At 48.8% G+C, this 18,420-nt stretch overlaps 1 protein-coding gene across 4 annotated transcripts in view; it reads right to left on the bottom strand.

The window, feature by feature from the left end:
- Nucleotides 1–18,420, bottom strand: part of NEGR1 (neuronal growth regulator 1) — a 191,288-nt gene that overhangs the window by 24,603 nt on the left and 148,265 nt on the right. The window lies entirely within an intron of this gene.

Here is an 18,420-nt window from a genome sequence, read left to right as displayed (position 1 = left end):
GGGCCTCGGACAGAGCTGTGGGGCCCAGAGCTCTGTGCCTGGGGCTGCACCCCAGCCCTGCTCCTTCCCTACGTTTTGTGCACACCATCAGCACCGTCACACTCCCACTGGGCCAAGCTTTTTGGCCCTGGAGCTCTCGAGCATTTCTCCGGGGAGGCACTGAAACCTGGCTAAGAGAAGGGCTTTGTTCACTTCATTGAAGGCAATTTCCTCCCATGAATATCAGTCAAGGTAACAATTTTGAACAAAGAATGTTTTAAAGCAATAGTTTTGTGCTTCAGTGAACTTTTAAGAAGGCACATCTTTTTAATTATTGAAGTCTTTCCAGAAGAAAACATTTCTCAGAAACATCAAACCCATTTGGAAGTTGTTTACTTCCCCCAGGCAACCAATACAAACAGGCAAAGTTAAGAGAAGACACAGTTCTCCTGCATCCAGCCTAATGAAACAATCACCTGTGGCTTTTCATTATAATTTGACTTTAGAATTCATTATTCTGGGCCTTTTTATTAGCTTTGAATAGTGCTATGCAAAATGAAATACCAGTCCCAATTAATCTTGCACGGAAGCAAGCTCCCATCTCAATGCAGCAATTCAATACTCCTCATAAAAAAGGTTTAACAAAATTACCAAGCTCAAAAGATCATTGACCATATCTTGACTATAACAAGAAACTAATGAAAAAAAATGGGAGCAAGTTGACAAGCAGGATGTGCAGGGAATGGCTGAGCACACACCAGCTCCTGGCCAATTTTGAGGGGTTTTTTCCACCTACAACTGCTTTTCAGGTTAATACTGTGCAAACACGAGTCCAAGTGAAATAGCAGACAAGTATTTTCCCAAATAAAAAGTTATGAAGTTTCTTTACCCAACTGCTAAACTTCTGCTAATGCAGATGAATGTTTCCAGCCTTTAAACCAATTATTCAACGCCTTGACAAAACACACCGTGGGTGCTGGTGAACCCAAACCACGTTTTTAAAGTAAAATGGAACTTGAGCTGTGTTACACTTTCAATTGACACTAAAATCCACGGAGTTGGTGACACCCTCAGCATAAAAGGGGTTTCAGGTACTGAGGTCTCCTACCCCTGTGCAGAAGCAGGAGCAGTGGGGAGTGCTGAGGCCAGGCAGGTCCATCCCAGCTGTCCCACATCACTTCCCACCACGGCAGCTGGCGCACTGGGAAGGGAGAGCTGGAGGTGAGGGTGCTCTCCATGCGGGAGCATCCCAGGGATGTGCGGCTGGCTCCAGTGAGGAAGAGGAAGGATGGGGAGGATCCTCTGCAGGCTCTGTACTGCAAAGGTCTCTGCTCAGCTGGCTGAGGCACAAACAAGGCTTTTTCCCAGAATATTTAACAGAGAGAAAGCAAAACGACCCAGAAATACAGAAATATGTGAGACACCAAACTGATTTCAGTGATGCCTAAGTTTTAATCAATTGTGGACTTTGTGACATTGGTGTGGGTTGGGAAAGGGGGAAAGAGCCACGATGATGCATTGGTGGGGTTTGGATGACTCTGCTGAAAACCCCAAATCTGCTTTCTCGGGGCAGGGGCACAGGGAGGGCCTGGCTGACACCTGGAGCCCTGCCGGGGTCGGGGCTGCTGCAGGGGACGTCGGGGATTGTCCCCAGCCAAGAGGAGCTGCTGGAGCTCCACACGAGGGAAAAGGGAAACTCACCACAGCAAATGCTCCCCCACCAAAATGTTCCCCTGGGAAAGGAGGGCGTGCTCCTGCACGGAGCAACCCTGGCTTCAGCAGGAGAAACAGGAATTGGGGTCAAACAAGAGACTCAGAGAGAACAAAAACCTATCAAGAATCCCTCAATTTTGGATTTTAATGGCTGTTTTAAAAGTGTGACAACAATTTGATTTAGTGCTCTTAAATTTTTCCCAAACCTTCCCAATCCTGCTCCTCATGGATAATTATCAGCCTGGCTCAAATGTGTTGTGCAATGATGACAAAAGTTATTTTTATGGCTGCCTGAAGTTAACAGCATCTTTTCCTTGGGAATTTAGGAGTCAATCCTCGTGACTGTGGCTTCCTAGGAAAGGAAAAGCTCCTCTTTCTGCAGATGAGCACCATTCTTCCTGACAATCAGGCAAATTAACACACTCAATCAGTACAATATTTCATTAAAAAGCAAAATACCCTACCCAAACCAGCAGGGATTGTGCTGGGATCGTGTCTCCTTGGGAAACATGGGATCTAGGCTTAATTATAGGTGCTTAAGGTAGCATAAAGTCACAGATTCCTGGCAGCATCAAGGATGGAAGCGAAGGTGGTGATTTCATGTATTATTCTTGCAAAAAATCTCATTTTTAAATACATTATTAGATCAAGGCATTGGAGAGACGGATCTATTTCTAGTTTCAAGTTCTAAAATTCTTTGCAAATCTTTATTCATGAAAATGTTCAGGTCTATAGAGAGAAAACAAAACCAGCTGGTTTTGTAGAAGCATGCTAGGCTGGTTCATTCAAATTAAAATTTATTAATGACTCCTTAGGAACACTGGGAGGCAGGGATGTGGGGGGGAGAGGGGCACTATCTGTACCACACTTTCCTGGGACCCCAATCCTACAGTATCAGGACTGCTCAGATTTCCAAGGGTGCTTGTGGAAAAAAAATCTGCAAGTCTAATGGAAAGCCATGACTTTCTGTGCCATTTCTGTGGCTGCAGTGGGGAATTCTCCTTGAGCGGAACTTCGGAGCTTTGTTTCCCAAAGCAGAGGAAGAGCAGCGAGTGCCCAGCAGCTCCTGGTGTGTGTGCAGGACCCTGTGTGCCCTGCAGAGCCACCTCCTCTGGGGAGGCAGGACAGACAAACCCAGCTCGTTAGTTTAAAGTGGCTCAAAAATGTGAAACCGGGAATGTTCTGGGCATAGGGATACTGGCACAGCATCCCTGGCTGCCAAATAAACACGGAAAACTGGGGATTTCTGCCCAGGTCTAAATACACCAATGCCCCAACCCCCTGATTGACTTCCTGGCCTGAACTTGTCAGTGGAGGAACTTTTCCTCATCTCCAAACTAGAGCTGCCCTGGTGCACCAGGGAAATGCTGTGACAGGCGCTGGTGTGGCAGCCCAGCTCTGCTGGGCTGGGGAAGGGGCAATGCGTGTGCAGCAATCTCTAGCACGCTGTCAGGGGAAGAAGTAAAGCCTCATGTTCTCCTTAAAATTGGTTTTGGTTGGGGGTGGTGAGCCAGATCTAACGCTGGAAATAACCCAGCCTCAGACAGTCAGCAGCTGAGTGGGTTTAAATGAAGTGGGAAAATAAACCCCACAGATTTGTAGCTGCAGCTCTAATCCTCAAAAGGGAAACCTCTGGCGAACATAAGCACTAAAGACAGCTGGGCCAAGGAGGTGAGGTTAAATGTCAAGGACATTTAGTGCTGCCTTCTACCGAAAGCACAGAGATTGTATCTAGAAATTCCTTTCTGATCCCAGGCAGAACAGAGCTGGCAGAGAAAACCTCTTACCGAAATGAGAAACCATCCCATGAAAGGCTCCCCAGCACAAGGAGGCAAATTACAGGGAACAAAAGGCGTTGGCTGCAAAAAGGCCATGCCTGGGAAAGCCAGAACGCAGCTCGGAGAGGGAACCACCGCAAACCTGCGGGAAGGCACTCCCTGACCCCAGAGATCACAGAATCATTAAGGCTGGAAGAGACCTTCGAGATCATCAAGTCCAAATTAAACACCACCACGTCCATTAAACCATATAGTGAAGGAATAAGGTACCTTGAGAGAAATGCAAGCCCCTCTGCTCACAGAGGTGCCGCAGAGAAATTCAGCATGGACCCAAATCTGGTTTTGTCTCGGTTTTATCACAAGCTGAAACCCTGGCATTCTGCATAAAAACATGGGAATGGAAATTGCCAGACCAAAGTTAAAGCAAAATTCAATCAGCTCAGGAGGCTGAGGTCAGAGGGATTTAAATATGTTTGCACATAAAATTGTCAAAACAACAGTAAATTCATAGGCAGGGGAGGACAGCAGGGACAGCGGGACTGAGAATTACAGACGTGTTTGAGGAGGGCAGGACCCACAGCCGCGGCTTCCTGACATCCAAGGCTTCGGAAAAATATGAGCTGGAAGGAGCTATTAGAGGATATAGGCAGGTAAAAACAAGCAAGTAAATAAACCCTGACTTTTAGTTTACTAGAGGCCAATTACTTGTAATTATTTGCCCAGCAAATCTCCTTGTACGTGATTAGGAAGGCAGCGATTCATCAGCCCCTGTTTGCACGAGCAAAGGGGCAAACGGAGGGCGGATTCCTTCGGAAATCCAGTGTGGATCTGCACCTCCCCAGCCTGGCTGTGCTCACGCTGCTCCTCCTCGGAGCTCCTGAAATAAACCCCAGCTCCTGTGAGGAGCAAACTCGATTAATTTGGGAAGGGATTACCCGAGGGAGCAGCCTGCAGCGGGAAGGATTAGAGCCACTGACCCAGGGATGCTCCAGGCTCAGCCTCTCAGTAGCAAAGCCCAAACTTTTATCCCCAGAGACCACGGAGAGCTCAGCAAAAGAACAGAGCAGTGATCTCAGTCTGTGCCTGCAGCCAGGAGAGGAGAGGAGAGGCTCTGCCTCCCAGAGAAATCCATCCACACCCAGGCAGGAGCCCAGCTCCTGTTCCAGCTCCCAGCAGAGCCAGCGGCACGCTGGGCACTGCCCACGAGACTTCCAGCACCTTTCCATTTCACGCACCACAGTGCTGATGCTCTTTTCCAGTTCTCTGGAGCCCCCTCCCAGCACAAGCTCAGCACCAGCCCATCCCTAGGACCAGGTCTGAAGTTAAAGCTATGAATCCCATTTTTTGTTACAATGGTACCTTATTTTATCACCCTGCAGCTGGTCCAAAGCCAAACCGTTGTGTTTGGTGCAATCAAAGCTGTTGGAGGGATAACAGGTTTTAAAAATGAAAAATGTGCTTTATTGTGAGTAAAGCCACGCCTAAGCTCTGGTTTTGGGAGTAAAAAGCAACGCTATAATGCAATTCCCAGTGTTCTTCACTGTTTCAGTGGCAGGAAATCCAACACAAACGTGGAAATGTTTAATTGCTTTCTGTAGCCCCTGACCCATGACATTGGTCTCTGTCACTCCTCAGGGATTTGCCAGGGCAGGGTCAGGTTGGATATTGGGAAAGGTTCTTCCCCCAGAGGGTGCTGGGCACTGCCCAGGCTCCCCAGGGAATGGGCACATTCCCAAACCTGCCGGAGCTCCAGGAGCATTTGGACAGCGCTGCCAGGGATGCCCAGGCTGGGGGTGCTGGGATTGTCCCAGGGAGAACTTTTCCCAACTGGAGAATACAAAAAGCTGCTTTCATTTCCATCTGCATCAGTACAATTGTTGGACTTTGATCAACCTGGAGGAATCAATAACTGGACCAAAACACAACTGGCAGTTAAATACCAGCTCATTAGTTAATTAAAAAAACCCTCATAACTGCTTCAATTTATGACCTTTGATAATTAACTGGGCTTATTTAAACTAATCTCCCCCAGGCTTCATCAGCTTTGTTAAAGATTAATGATTTATTGTGAAATCGAGGTCTTTAAGCCTAGGGAAGCCAGAGCCTGTTTGAGTACCACGAAAAATGGAAAAACATTTCATAATAAATCTTTTGGATGGAAACTGTGAGTGTGTGAGTGGATGGGGCAGAGACGTGACCTTAATTTATTCTGTGTCTTTCTCTCACCCTTAATATTTTGCAATTACAATTAGAGCTTTTCTGCAGGTTTGAGTTATTACACCTTAATTGCCTCGTAATGGTTTATTTTATTTAAATGGTTTACTCTTTTATTACAGGATGATAAATATTTAACAGCTCTATGCTGGTGAGACTTTAAAAAAATAATAATTGTGAACTTGAAGTTTAAGTTCTGAAATTGCCAGGGAGTTCTCTCACTCCATCCTCCAGCAGCTCTACACCTCCAGCTGATTGTTTTGCTTGATAGCAGGAGCTTCTCAAGAAATATTCCAGTATTTTTAAGGCTGTGGAAAACCACATTATTGACACCTTTTTGTGCCCTGTTGTAAAAGAATTCCAATGGAAGGTAATTTCTAAGAGCCTCCAGGTCTGTGGATTCCAGCCCCAAGTCCCAGACTTGTTCTCAGCTGGCAGCACAATAAGATGAATTTCAAATTTGACTTAAATTCTGATGGAATTTGATTTTCCCATGGAAAGGCAGAGAAAGATACTGAACATATTGTTTTAATGCCCCAGTCTACTAAAAGCTTATTTTTTTTTTAATAGGTTCCAGAGTGAACCATCATGTTTTATGTAGGATGAATGATTTTATAGTGTGAAAAAAATGGGGTTTAATTTCATTTAATTTAGTTTAATTCGATTTAATTTAATATAAATGTGAGGGGCGGTGTTATGTGTGTGGGTGAACCAGCAACAGACAAATTTATATTTTAATTAAAAACATCCAAAATAATATTTTAATTAAAGGTCACACATTTGATTCTCTTGGCAGTAAAATTATCCTCACTCTAACAACAACTTCACATTTATAAGACACTGGTATATGCTTAAGGCTTTACCTTTTGCAGGACTGCCTTTATTTTGAATAAATGAATAAATCAGGGAACTTTTCCCTCAGCAAATGCATGTTGGCAAAAGCAGCCATTCATTTGCAGGCCACTTTTTGAGTATCAGGAAAATATACCCACTGATGTGAGGGCACATCTTTGCATCAGTATTTACAGCACTAAACCATTAAAAATGAAAAAGTGCAATACAGGAAGAAAAAAAATCTACTGAATGAATCCTGGATTTTATCAGATCCCAAAAATGAATGTGAGCAGTGAGATCTTTAGGGGTTTCAGAAGGACCCTCAGCACCTGCACCCACCGAGGTGTGCCTGGAGAGACTCCTGGCAAGCAGAACTCAGAGGAAAACATAAACCAGGGCAGGCCAAGGATTCGTGGGCTTGGGAAAGCAAAGAGACTTCATCCCTTCCTGGGAGAGAAAAAGTAGATTTGGGTGGATTGGGCTGGATTTGGGTGGTTTGGCCATGGGGAGGGTCCGTGGAGCAGTGAGGAGCTCTGCTTGTGCTCCAAAGTGCCAGATGTGCCAGATGTGCCAGATGTGCCAGTGGCATAGGGACACACAGAGCCATGGAATGTCCTGAGCTGGAAGGGACCCATAGGGATCATCCATTCCAGCCCCTATCCCTGCCCAGAACCCCCAAATCCCAGCCTGGGCATCCCTGGCAGCGCTGTCCAAACGCTCCTGGAGCTCTGGCAGCCTCGGGGCCGTGCCCATTCCCTGGGGAGCCTGGGCAGTGCCCAGCACCCTCTGGGGGAAGAGCCTTTCCCTGCTCTCCAGCCTGAGCCTGCCTGGCCCAGCTCCAGGCGCTCCCTGGGTGCTGTCCCTGTCCCAGAGAGCAGGAAGAACTCACCCATCCTACACAGAGCCTCATAAGGACTTTTTTCCCAGGACACTGAGGCCCTTTCAGAGGCAAGAGGAGATTCCCAGCACTCCCAGTTTCCCACCCAGGGGCTTCCATTGCAGTTTTTTGAATAAAACAATGCAACAGTAACTGCCACAACTAGAGACAAGCTCCGACAGCACTTCTGCATCCTGAGAGGGGACATCCAATGGGCTCGTTTGATGCCAAATCCCAAAGCATTTCTCCCCACACTCTGGATCCAGTTACAAGACACTTTGGAGTATTATCAAAAACAAAAGACAATAAAAAGCACAGCCAGTTTGCAGCCTCTGTGGAGGAGCTGTGTTTATGAAATATTCCACATGGTTTACAATATTTTTCCTATAATGAGGATCAGAAAAGCACCATTGGGGATGTGATTTATGACATTCCCTTCCCCTGCACACCTGGAGCAGCCCCATTCCTCGGAGAGGGGCTGCAGCCAGACCCCAGTGCACTGCCTGCCAACGGGGAAATCCATTGTTTAACCACCAGCAGCTAAGGGAAAGGTTGTGACAGCTCCCTGCTGTACCCCAGCTGTCCCTGGGGTGCCTGAGCACCCATTTCAGCTCAGATGTTGTGGTTTCCCATCAATCCATAAGGCGAAGCATCTGCCAGGGTCCCACAGGTTCTGATAGCAAAGGGCACCCCCAAACTCCAGGGATGAGCCATCCACACGTGGGAACCAGCAATGGAGTAAAAGATCAAGCCTGTGGCTGTGGCTGCCCCTGGATCCCTGGCAGTGCCCAAGGCCAGGCTGGACATTGGGGCTGGAGCAGCCTGGGACAGTGGGAGGTGTCCCTGCCCATGGCAGGGGTGGCACTGGAGGGGCTTTGAGGTCCCTCCCAACCCAAACCATTCTAAGATTAAAATAAATTGTTTTAAAATAAAATGGGTGGAGGAGAGGAATGTCTCTGCTCATGGAAGAGAAAAAAGAACATTTTCGTTTAGGACACCTGACCCTGCTGCTCTGAGCACGACATCCATGAGGGCAGAGATCCGAGGAAGCTGGTCCTGAGTCTGTCCCAGTCCCGGTGCTGTGTCACAGCTTGGGTGAAGCAAAGAGAGAAACCCACGGAATTTCATACATGTGGATATGTCTATGTCACCAAAGGGACATGAAAGACAGCGCTGTGATTTAGTTGTTCAAGTTACTGTGTTCTAAAGGATAAACACTATTTGCTCACTAGTCCTTATTCCCCATTTCAGATTTTTCCAGGGAAAACTGCTGCTTTAATGATTTTTACAGCTGTTGAGACCATAACAAAATGAAGAAAAAGTGACAAAGTTGGCTGTGTCCTTTGAGCTTGGTCTCTCATTCATATGGATAAATGGAAGCTCATGAATAATGCAGGTCTGGAAATCTGTTAGCATTTTCCTGCTCAGAAACATATGATTAACACTGCTCTGACTCCCAGTAATGATATTCCTGTTCTCAGAGGTCACTCTTTAAATCTGCACAACTGTCGCTGTATTTCTGGAAATAAATACGGCAAAATACACACTGGAGATGCAGCAGGGGACATCTGTGAAGGTGCAGCTCCTGGGCCACAAGAGACTCATCTGTCACTGATTCAGGGAAGTGCTGGGAGCCCCCCATGCCATGGGAACACAGGGCTCAGGACAAGTCCCAAGTGCAGCAGGTGTTCGAGCAACTCACACAATCCCACACTGGTGTGGGGTGGGTTGGGAGCTCAAATCCCAGCCGGTGCCAGCCCTGCCATGGCAGGGACACCTCCCACTGTCCCAGGCTGCTCCCAGCCCCAATGTCCAGCCTGGCCTTGGGCACTGCCAGGGATCCAGGGGCAGCCCCAGCTGCTCTGGGCACCCTGTGCCAGGGCCTGCCCACCCTCCCAGGGAACAATTCCTGCCCAAGATCCCATCCATCCCTGCCCTCTGGCACTGGGAGCTCATCACTACACTTACCAGAAAACCAGAAGAAGAAACCTGAGCAATCTGCCTGAGTTACAGCGAAGCAGCAGCTTGGACATGGGGAGCTGACTGGGAAGGGTTCACATGAACTTCAGGTACCCAAATTCCCAGGGTTTGTGGTCCATTTGTGGCCCAAGGGATGGTCCCTGTGGGATTGGGCTCACTGGGCCTTGTGGCAGCCCAGGCAGACGCTCCCCTGATGGGGGGACCGGGATTCCTGACCCCACCACCTCCCGGAGGGCTCCCCAGGTGAAAGCCTCCTGCTGCTGCAGCTCTGGAATACAGGCACGGACACCTCTTTCCAGGACAGAAGCCATTCTCACCAGCAGGCTCTGCCATGGATCCATGGATTCCCACAACATTCAGAGCAAGCCCCCATCCCCGCACTCCTTGTACGGATCAAACACATGCCCACCACTGGATACTCTTCAACTGCTCTGTTATTTGCTTTCACTGGCACAGCAATTTGTGAATAACTTATTTAGTAATTACTGTGTAATTATAGCTCTGCTGATCCCTGACGAGCCGAAATCCACAGACAATGCCTATCAAATGAATCATTACAATCTCTATAAATTACATGGGAGATGTGCCCATGTCACGATGAGATTCATGAAATTACTACAATTCCTGTGAAAGGAGATTAATTAAGATGGAGTTAGAGTTTAAGAAGGAGCAGCTTATCCTGCCCCTGTGCCCAGTCCTGGGGGCACCTCTGGGGTGCCGTGCCCAGCTCTGGCTCCTCAGCCCAGCAGGGCCAGGGAGCTCCTGGAGCGGGGCCGGCGGAGGCTGCGCAGCTGAGGAAGGGCCTGGAGCATCCCCGTGCCCAGCACAGGCTGCTCAGCCTCGAGAGGAGCCCCAGCTGAGAGGGGCCCTCAGCCCTGGCTGTCCCTGGCTGCAGGGAGGGCTCAGGGCAGGGCCCGGGCTCTGCTCCGGGGCCCGGCAGCGGCACCAGAGCCACGGGCAGGGCCTGAGCCCAGGAATTGCCCTGCACAGGAGGCAGAACTGCTGCCCTGGGCAGGGCCCAGCCCTGAGCAGAGCCCACAGAGGCTGTGGGGTCTCCTCCCTGGGGATATTCCAGACCTGTCTGGACTCAATCCTGTGCTCTGGGATGACCCCGCTGGAGCAGGGAGGTGGCACCAGAGGAGCCACTGTGGGCCCTTCCAGCCTCACCCAGTCTGGGATTCAAGACTTGACACCGAACTTTCCAAATGCAATAGAGCCACGGAACGCTGCAAGGCTGGGGAAAAAAAGAGAAGAGCAACAATGAACCCTAATGTGGATGATTGCACTTCCAAATGCGGCACAGGGAAGCACAGCTGCCTTGCTTTGGTACAGATGTGTCCTGGAAATCAGGCAGAGCAGGGGATGAGCAGTGCTGGGCTGTGGCACCAGGCATGGAGAAACCCCCAGCGGAGGGGAATGCATCTGGTGCCTGAGGAGCCACTCAAAGCTGAGCTCAGGGAGGAGTTTGCCACAGACACCCTGCAGGAAAACAGGCTCCAGGCACAGCCAGCAGTGGTTAAAAGAACTCCCAAAATGTGCTTCCCCGAGGAGCCACTGCTCTGCCCAGGGGTTCAGACACCTCCCACACCAATCGCTGCTGTCACACCCGTAACAGCTCCTGGCCAAGGCAGGGACATTGGGAATACTGGAGCTCACACTGCTCTGGTGTCAGGGTCACACCTCCGAAGGTCAGACCCGAGCCAAGGACAGCCCTGCTCAGGCCAAAGCCAGGCTGCTGCTGCTGCTGCTCCTGCAGGAGCAGCCCAGCCCAGTGAGGCACAGTGTCCCCCACAGCCCCCAGAGCCACCCCTGCCATGGCAGGGACACCTCCCACTGCCCCAGGCTGCTCCAAGCCCCAGTGTCCAGCCTGGCCTGGGACACTGCCAGGGATCCAGGGGCAAAAATAATCAACATTCAGTCATTAATCAAAAGTACTTTTTGGAACCAGACATCCTTTATACAACATTCTGCTCTGGTATCAGCAGGAGCCGATTGTTTAAACTCAGCACTTGATTAAGATGATTAAATTGAATTACCTTGATGAAGAAGCTGAAGAAAGGCACAGAACTACCTCTGTCTGTAAAATTACATTTTAAAAAACATTTGTGTCCCCTTTGATTCAGATAAGCCCCAGTGTGATCCTGACTCCAAAGCCGGTTTCCCATTCCTACAGGCATTTCCTCATGTCCTTTGCAGCACCCTGGGCAGCTCAGCACCAGCCTCAGAAAAGGGGCTGGGGAAAATGGACATTTTATTGACTAAATTAAAGCTGCTACATCATGATAGGGTGCAGTCACTCCATGAGATTTGCTTCTTTCTTCCTCACATCCCCAGAACTTCAAAATTTTTCTTCTTTTCCTTGGAATATAATTTTAACTGAATAAATTAACAGAATTTAAATGATCCAGTTCTCAGGTTTATGTTTTATTTTTGAACAAAGTTAGTAAATCTAAATATTGCCAAGCCTAAAATCTGAGTATCAGGGCAATTTATAAGAAATGGTCTCTATAGGAACAGCACCTTGTCTCACAGTAAAATTCAGGTTATTGCTGTAGGTGCTTCATGGCAGAACATTTAAAAGCCAAGAAATCAGCGTTGTTACTTTAGATACGTAGGGGGAAAAGGAAGTTTCTGAAAAATTCATTACAGGCCTTTTTCTGTGAATAGTTCTGATACCACAATCAAAGCCTCTGATGCCAGCGCGTTCCACCCGAGGTGTGGAAGAGCCCTGAGAAGAGAAAGCTTTTATGCTCCATTTATTATTGCAAATGCAGTCCAAATCTCCACGTATAAACCTGGAGGCGGAATTAAGGATAACAGTAACTGAGCTCTTGATTTCTGAGGCTCGTTGAGGCACCTCAGCACTTTGTTACACAGAGGTTAATTAGTGCTTCTAGTGTGGGCTCACTGAAAACCTCTTGTTTTTAAACCTCTGGAGCTATTTTTAGCTTTCTTGCAGCCAAAAAGAAAGATTTGTTTTTTCCCCTTCCTCTTTTCCTTCAGCTCACCGAGCGTCCAGACCCTCAGGAACACACAGCAGCTGCCAGGAAGATGCAGTGGAAGCTGTGCAGACACCACCTCTCTGCATTTTCTGGTGATCTCTAAATGACAAACACTTGACTCGATAGAAGCACGCACACTTTACAGATAAATGTTTGGGTTTAAGCAACTGCTTTTGTCAATTAACCCAGAATTTATCTGGGAAATTATTCCAGTTTTGGCATTTTCTAACCTGTTGGATTATTTGCTTAAATATCAAGGTCTTGGGTTTAAAATCTATTTTCTGATCTCCCTGAAAACTCAGGATATCCTTGATCAATATCTAATTCCTTTGTAAAGCCCCCTGAGCTTTGCTCAACAACTTGATATGAAAATAAGTTCTGCACTTAATAACCTTCTAATGAAGAAGTGCTTTGCATTAGGTTTAAAATTTGCCACTGAGCACTGTAAGTGACTCTCTCCTGGGCCCATGTCATGAGAAAACTTCCTAATGCACCTTCCCCAGACTCACCAGAATTCCAATAACCCACTTTTCCTGCCCAGGATAGACAGTAATTGTGTTTAATCTCTTCACTTGAGGATTGTTTCATCCTCTGCTTCCTATCAGCCCTTTCTGAGCCTCCTCCCCCCATCCTCCCAAAGTTTTGAGGCCAAGCTGAAGTTTGCGTTCCAGATTCAGCTGTAAAATATATTTATATCATTATTTATAGTGCTATTTATAGCACTTCTTGTCCTCATCCCATTTGTTACATGAGGTATTCTTTGGACTTTCTATTTTCTTTGATTTACAAGGTTTTCTACTCTGTGAGAAGAAACTCGAGTCCCAGTGTAAATTCCATGGATGACCTGGAATGTTTTAATCATTGTTTGGACAATGCTCCCAGGCACAGGGTGGGACTGTGGGGCGTCTGTGCAGGGAGTTGGATCAGTGGTTGCTGTGGGCCCCTCCCAACTTGAGATATTCCATGATTTTGTGACAATTAACTGATACTTGAGATAAGATTTGGCCACACTTCAACCCCTCTGATTTATCCAGGTGGGTAAGAAGATGAGTCTGAACCCCGTGAGGTGTGGGTAACTGCAAAATTTGTGAATATAAACACAAATGGAACAAAACAGAGCATCGGGGCAACTTCAGCAAGGCTCCACAGCAAAGACCCCTGGGCTTTTGTTTGGTTTTTGTCTGATTTTTCCCTGATCCACTCTCGGGCCTTTAAATTTCTGCTAAATGTCAAGGAGAAACTTGTGTTCCTGGCCTTGCTCAAACGGGTTATTTCTGCCTCATCCCATCTCAGTCACTTATTGTCATATAATTCATAATAAAGCTCAAGCTGGAAAATGGATTTAGAGAAAATTCCTTCATAACTCTCGGTAATTGTTACCTGGAGCAGCAGTTGGCATCCATATGGAAGGAGCTCAAACCCAACATTGAACAGAATTATTATGACTTACATAAATGGAGGATTTGGCCATTTATCTAATTCCCTGTGAATATATGAATCCAAGGTGCTGGTTTCTAACTCTGTCTCATCAATCTGTTCTGGAATGGCTTCCCTGGTCTCTGCCATGGGAGGGAGGCTCGGTTCAGCCGAACTGCTCACCCTGGGAGAGAGGAGAGGAGACAGGGGAGGTTTTCCCTTTGTCTGTGGGTCCCACTGGGGATGGCTGGAAGTTTTCAGAGCTGTTTTCCACTGGGAAGGGGAGCGCTCCATTCAAACGCCCTGGCTGAATGCACCTGGATCTCTGAGGAGGGTTCCCATGGATTATAACCCTGCTTCTCTGATACCCTGAATTTCAGGAGCTGGGTCCGTGTCCAGGACGGGGCCTTCCCATGATGGATCAGGATCAGCTCTCCTGGAGCAGCCTGTCCTGTTTGCACAGCTTGGACACGGAAAGCAAAACCAAGGCCTTGGATATGAAACGCCCCAGTGAAGACAGAGCACAGAGGGGAGAAAGCGAAATCCCCCTCAGATTGTGAGGGAAGAGGCAAAGCCTGGACCTCCTGAGCTTCCAGCTGGGATGTGCTCCAGGCAAAGCCGTGTCTTGGCTTTGTGAAGGCACACCAGGAACCCTCTGGCTGGGGTCTGGGTGTCCCCTACCCCTGAGCAGGAGCCAGAAGAAGCTCAGAGGCTCAGAACGTGTGACCACCCCTTAACGAAGCATCTGGAATTTCCTAGAACCGATTTCAGATCCATTCCCTGTCCATCACCCATCCGGAGGTGTGGAGGGAGAGACTTTCTCTGCCGGCCCAGCAGGAGCTGGCGGAGCTCAGGACAGTGACTGCACCCAGGGGCAGGACTGGGAGGGATGCAAGGAAAAATGAGCCACACGGCACCAGTTCTCTGCAGCGTGATGGCTCCAGGAGACCTTGGGCTGGATCCAAACCTTATTAAATCAATAACTGTCCTCTGACTGACTGCAGCAGGCTCCTAATGAGAACAGGAATTTTCATTTAAGTTGATAAATATATATATACCTACACACACGTTTTATATTTTCTGACGCAGACCAGCCCTCCTGGCTGAAACAGAACTATGCAAATTGAAATTTGATTTGCTTTCCAGGCCGGTATTTGAGAGATAAAATAGCAAAATCTTTCTTAGGTAATTGGACAACAGCAGAAACTGTGGACACAAAGGGAATTTCCCTGGAGAGTGTATTTCTCTTCAGAAATGTCAGATTTGGTGGGCCAGGCAGAGCTATCGAGCTAAAACCGAGCAGAAACCTGTCACATATCCGAAGGCACTGAGATACGATTTCTCAGTCAATAAAATGAAACTGCTGAGTTTAACGATGACACTGAACTGTGTGAACAGCCACGACCCAAGCAGTGCTGGCACGTTAATTAAGGCTCTGTAAATTCCTGATGAACCTCCCACACCCAGCCTGGGATACGGGGGAGAAATCCCACGGGAGATCCGGGGGTCAGGGCTGGGAGGGGGAGCCCAGAGCTGGCTGCAGCAGGGGCCACTCCGGGCAGAACCACCTACAGTGGCACTGCCCCTCCCTCCCTGTGCCCACATCCCAGTTCTCCTGAGAACCCTGCTCTCCTTCCCACACTGACTGCGCTGGGCGGAGCAGGCTTCAGCTTGGTTTAAATCCAAAGAAAAGTTACCAAAGCGAGGAAGAAGCAGGGCTATAAAATGCCCACAACGTGGAGGCTCTCTCTGGATCCCAGGGAGCGAGTCCAGCACCTGGCAGGAGTGGGAGCAGCATCAGGGCTGTGCCCTCGATTCACACAGGATCATCCAGGCTGGAAAAGACCTCTAAGACCATCGAGTCCGTCACTGAGGAGATCTACAAAGCCCCCTCAGGTCTGGCCCTGATTGCCAGGACTTGGCACAGCGGGAAGCATTGCCAGGAATCACCGTGGAGACGGTGCCCTGGTTTGGCAGAGGGCTCACAGCAGGGCCCCTTCACCCCTTAGCAGAGACCCTCGAGCCCTCTGCACCCCTGGGGCTCCAGCAGCCAACACCAACAGCTCGTGGTGCCACCGGGGAACCACAATTTATAACGAGCTCATTTACATTTGGGGGAGAAAACTCATCTTGTTTATGTTTCCGATACGCAGCCGATGTATTGGGAATATTAATACACGAGTTTAATTAGGAATCTCCGAGTAGGAACCAGCACACCAGGCAATCAACACATGGAAATTGAGGGCACGGTCTGGCGCTTCCGGAATGTTGGAGACAAGATTCCAAGCGTGTGGCACTAACCAGGAGTGCAGTCAGATGCTTGCTCAGTGAAGTCCTTGTGCGATTAAATCAGCACAGAAAATACCACCACATCCCTCTCACAAGGCTCCTTCTCCTTCCAGATGTCACTCCTGACCTCTTGGGCAGCTTTTTGCAATTATTTACATTTTTTTCATAGTTACTAGCAATATATCCAAGGATTCTGTATAAACCTGGACATCAGTAACACCTTCGAATCATATAACCAGCCATGTGAAGGAGCAATTTCTCTGGCAGCTGTTAGGAAAGGAGAAGGATGCTTCCTGTGGATTGCAAGGCTTTCTTAAGAAAGGTGCCCCTTATCAGTCAGGTTATTTCTAGGATTCCTGAAAATATTAGGGAATGTATGGGAGGTGCTCTTTGGAACACAGAAATAATACCTCTTCTTAAGAGAGGTAATAGAGGGGTAATGGTAATTTACATCTTCTCAGAGGTGGTGGCTTTACATGAGCCCAGGCTTTTGTTGGTGACACCTTCAGGGGACACACAGAGGCCCCACAGTGCAGTGAGTTTAATCCCTCTACAAAGTCTCTGGAGTAGGGTTAGAGTTTCTACAGAATAAATCTGCAGATTAAAACTGCAGCACCTGAAGAACCCCTCAGATTCTCACCCTAATTTAACAGGTGCTGAGGCAGAAGAGACGAGGAGCTCTGCCAGGCTGGAGAGGTGTGGGGTTGGCATCACACCCCTGACTGAGCCAGGACTCCAAACCAGTGCTCCCCACAGCCTGATCCACCTGGATCTGCTGTGCCACAGAGCTGATCCCTGTGCTGGGATCTCCAGCAGCTCACCAAAGGCTTGTGGGGACAGCACCCCACATCCCACATCCCATCCTGGGGAGCAGAGGCTGAGATATGGCTCCACCTTTACCCTCATCAAAGAAAGGGAGTAAAACCCTTCTGCCACAACTCAGCTGTGGGGAGGGAAAGTGGGAAAGCCACTCCCATGTGTGGTGAGGAGAGCACAAGGACAGGAGGCACCAGGGTGAGGAAGGGCTGCTTGAGCAGCAATTGAGACATCTCAGACTTGGCTGCTGGGAAAAACTCCTCAATAACCCTCCTTTGGCTGCCAGTGGCTAATGACAATTCCCTCTCCCATCCCCAGAGCCTGGCAAATTTGTCTGTAGGAAAATGCCTTTTGTCTCAAATGAACACTGGGCTAATTTAAAAGCCAAATCTGCTTAATTAGGAATTGCCATTCCCTCGCTCCCTGCTGGCTCCTCGCCCCTGGAGAGGGAACCTCTTGCCCTGGGTACTCTCCCGAACGCCTCATCTCCTGGGCTTAATGAGTCAGCACATCCCAGCTTTACCGACAGCAAAGGACCACATTCCTCTTCCTTTCAAGTACCAGAAATCCTGGGAAAAGCCAGGCAGGCTGAGCTAAACAGCCGATCAGTTGGGCCGGGGAGGCCAGGACGGGCCGGTCTGAGGGGGCCTCCTGGGGCTGCTCCGGGAAGATCCTGCGCTTCAAACGCTTCCCCACAAAAACCAACATAGCTGGAGGATCCAGAGGACCCAGCCATGAATAATTAGCAAATTGCCATTCATTATTCATTTTTTGGAGCCGCTGCTTCTCTGCGTTTTCCCCACCAGGCTGAGACTTTCTCTTTTCCAGCTGCTGGATTTATTATTAATCACTGGATCTTAGGCATGGCCAAAGGGGCTTCAGTCAGGGACAGGATAAACTCCTTCGTGTTCGAGGGATCTGGGATGTTCCTAACTCCCCAGCCAGTGACCTGGCTGCCTGCCCCCAGGGCAGGAGTGGCTCTGGATGACCTCTGACGGATGTCCCCAGCTCACAGCAGCAGCGGGGCTGTCCCCTGGCCCGGGTGAGCAGCCACAGCCCAGACAGCTCTCCTCACCCTGCTACACCCGCCTGTCCAGCTCCACGAATCCACCTGGGCTCCCTCCATGTCCCAGCCACACAGAGTCAGCCTGGACCTTGTCCTGACATTCCTTCACCCTCCTCATGGCTTTCTGTCAGCTCAGGGCTCCTTGATGGATCACAGAGAGCCAGAGCCCTCTCCACAGTAAAGGAGATAATCCTTTTCCTGCTATCCTGGGGTTTGATGTATTTGGATGCAGAGCCCAGTAATGGAGATTGGGCCCAGTCCTGTCCCCGAGAAAGGTGCCCAGCTGTGCCCAGCTGCTGTGCCATTTCGGTACATTATGTACGTTATGTGTGTTATATGGGGACGTGCAAGGAAAAAAACACAGATTATTTAACTCTGCTGCAACATTTTGGTTAAAAAGCCCACCCTGAGAGCAGAAAGCAGCCAGGGGCCACTCCCCAGCCCTGCTGGGCAAGG

This window comes from Corvus cornix, chromosome 8 (genome assembly GCF_000738735.6).
Source record: "Corvus cornix cornix isolate S_Up_H32 chromosome 8, ASM73873v5, whole genome shotgun sequence".
NCBI lineage: Eukaryota > Metazoa > Chordata > Aves > Passeriformes > Corvidae > Corvus > Corvus cornix.
This window is presented reverse-complemented; position numbering and strand designations above follow the sequence as displayed.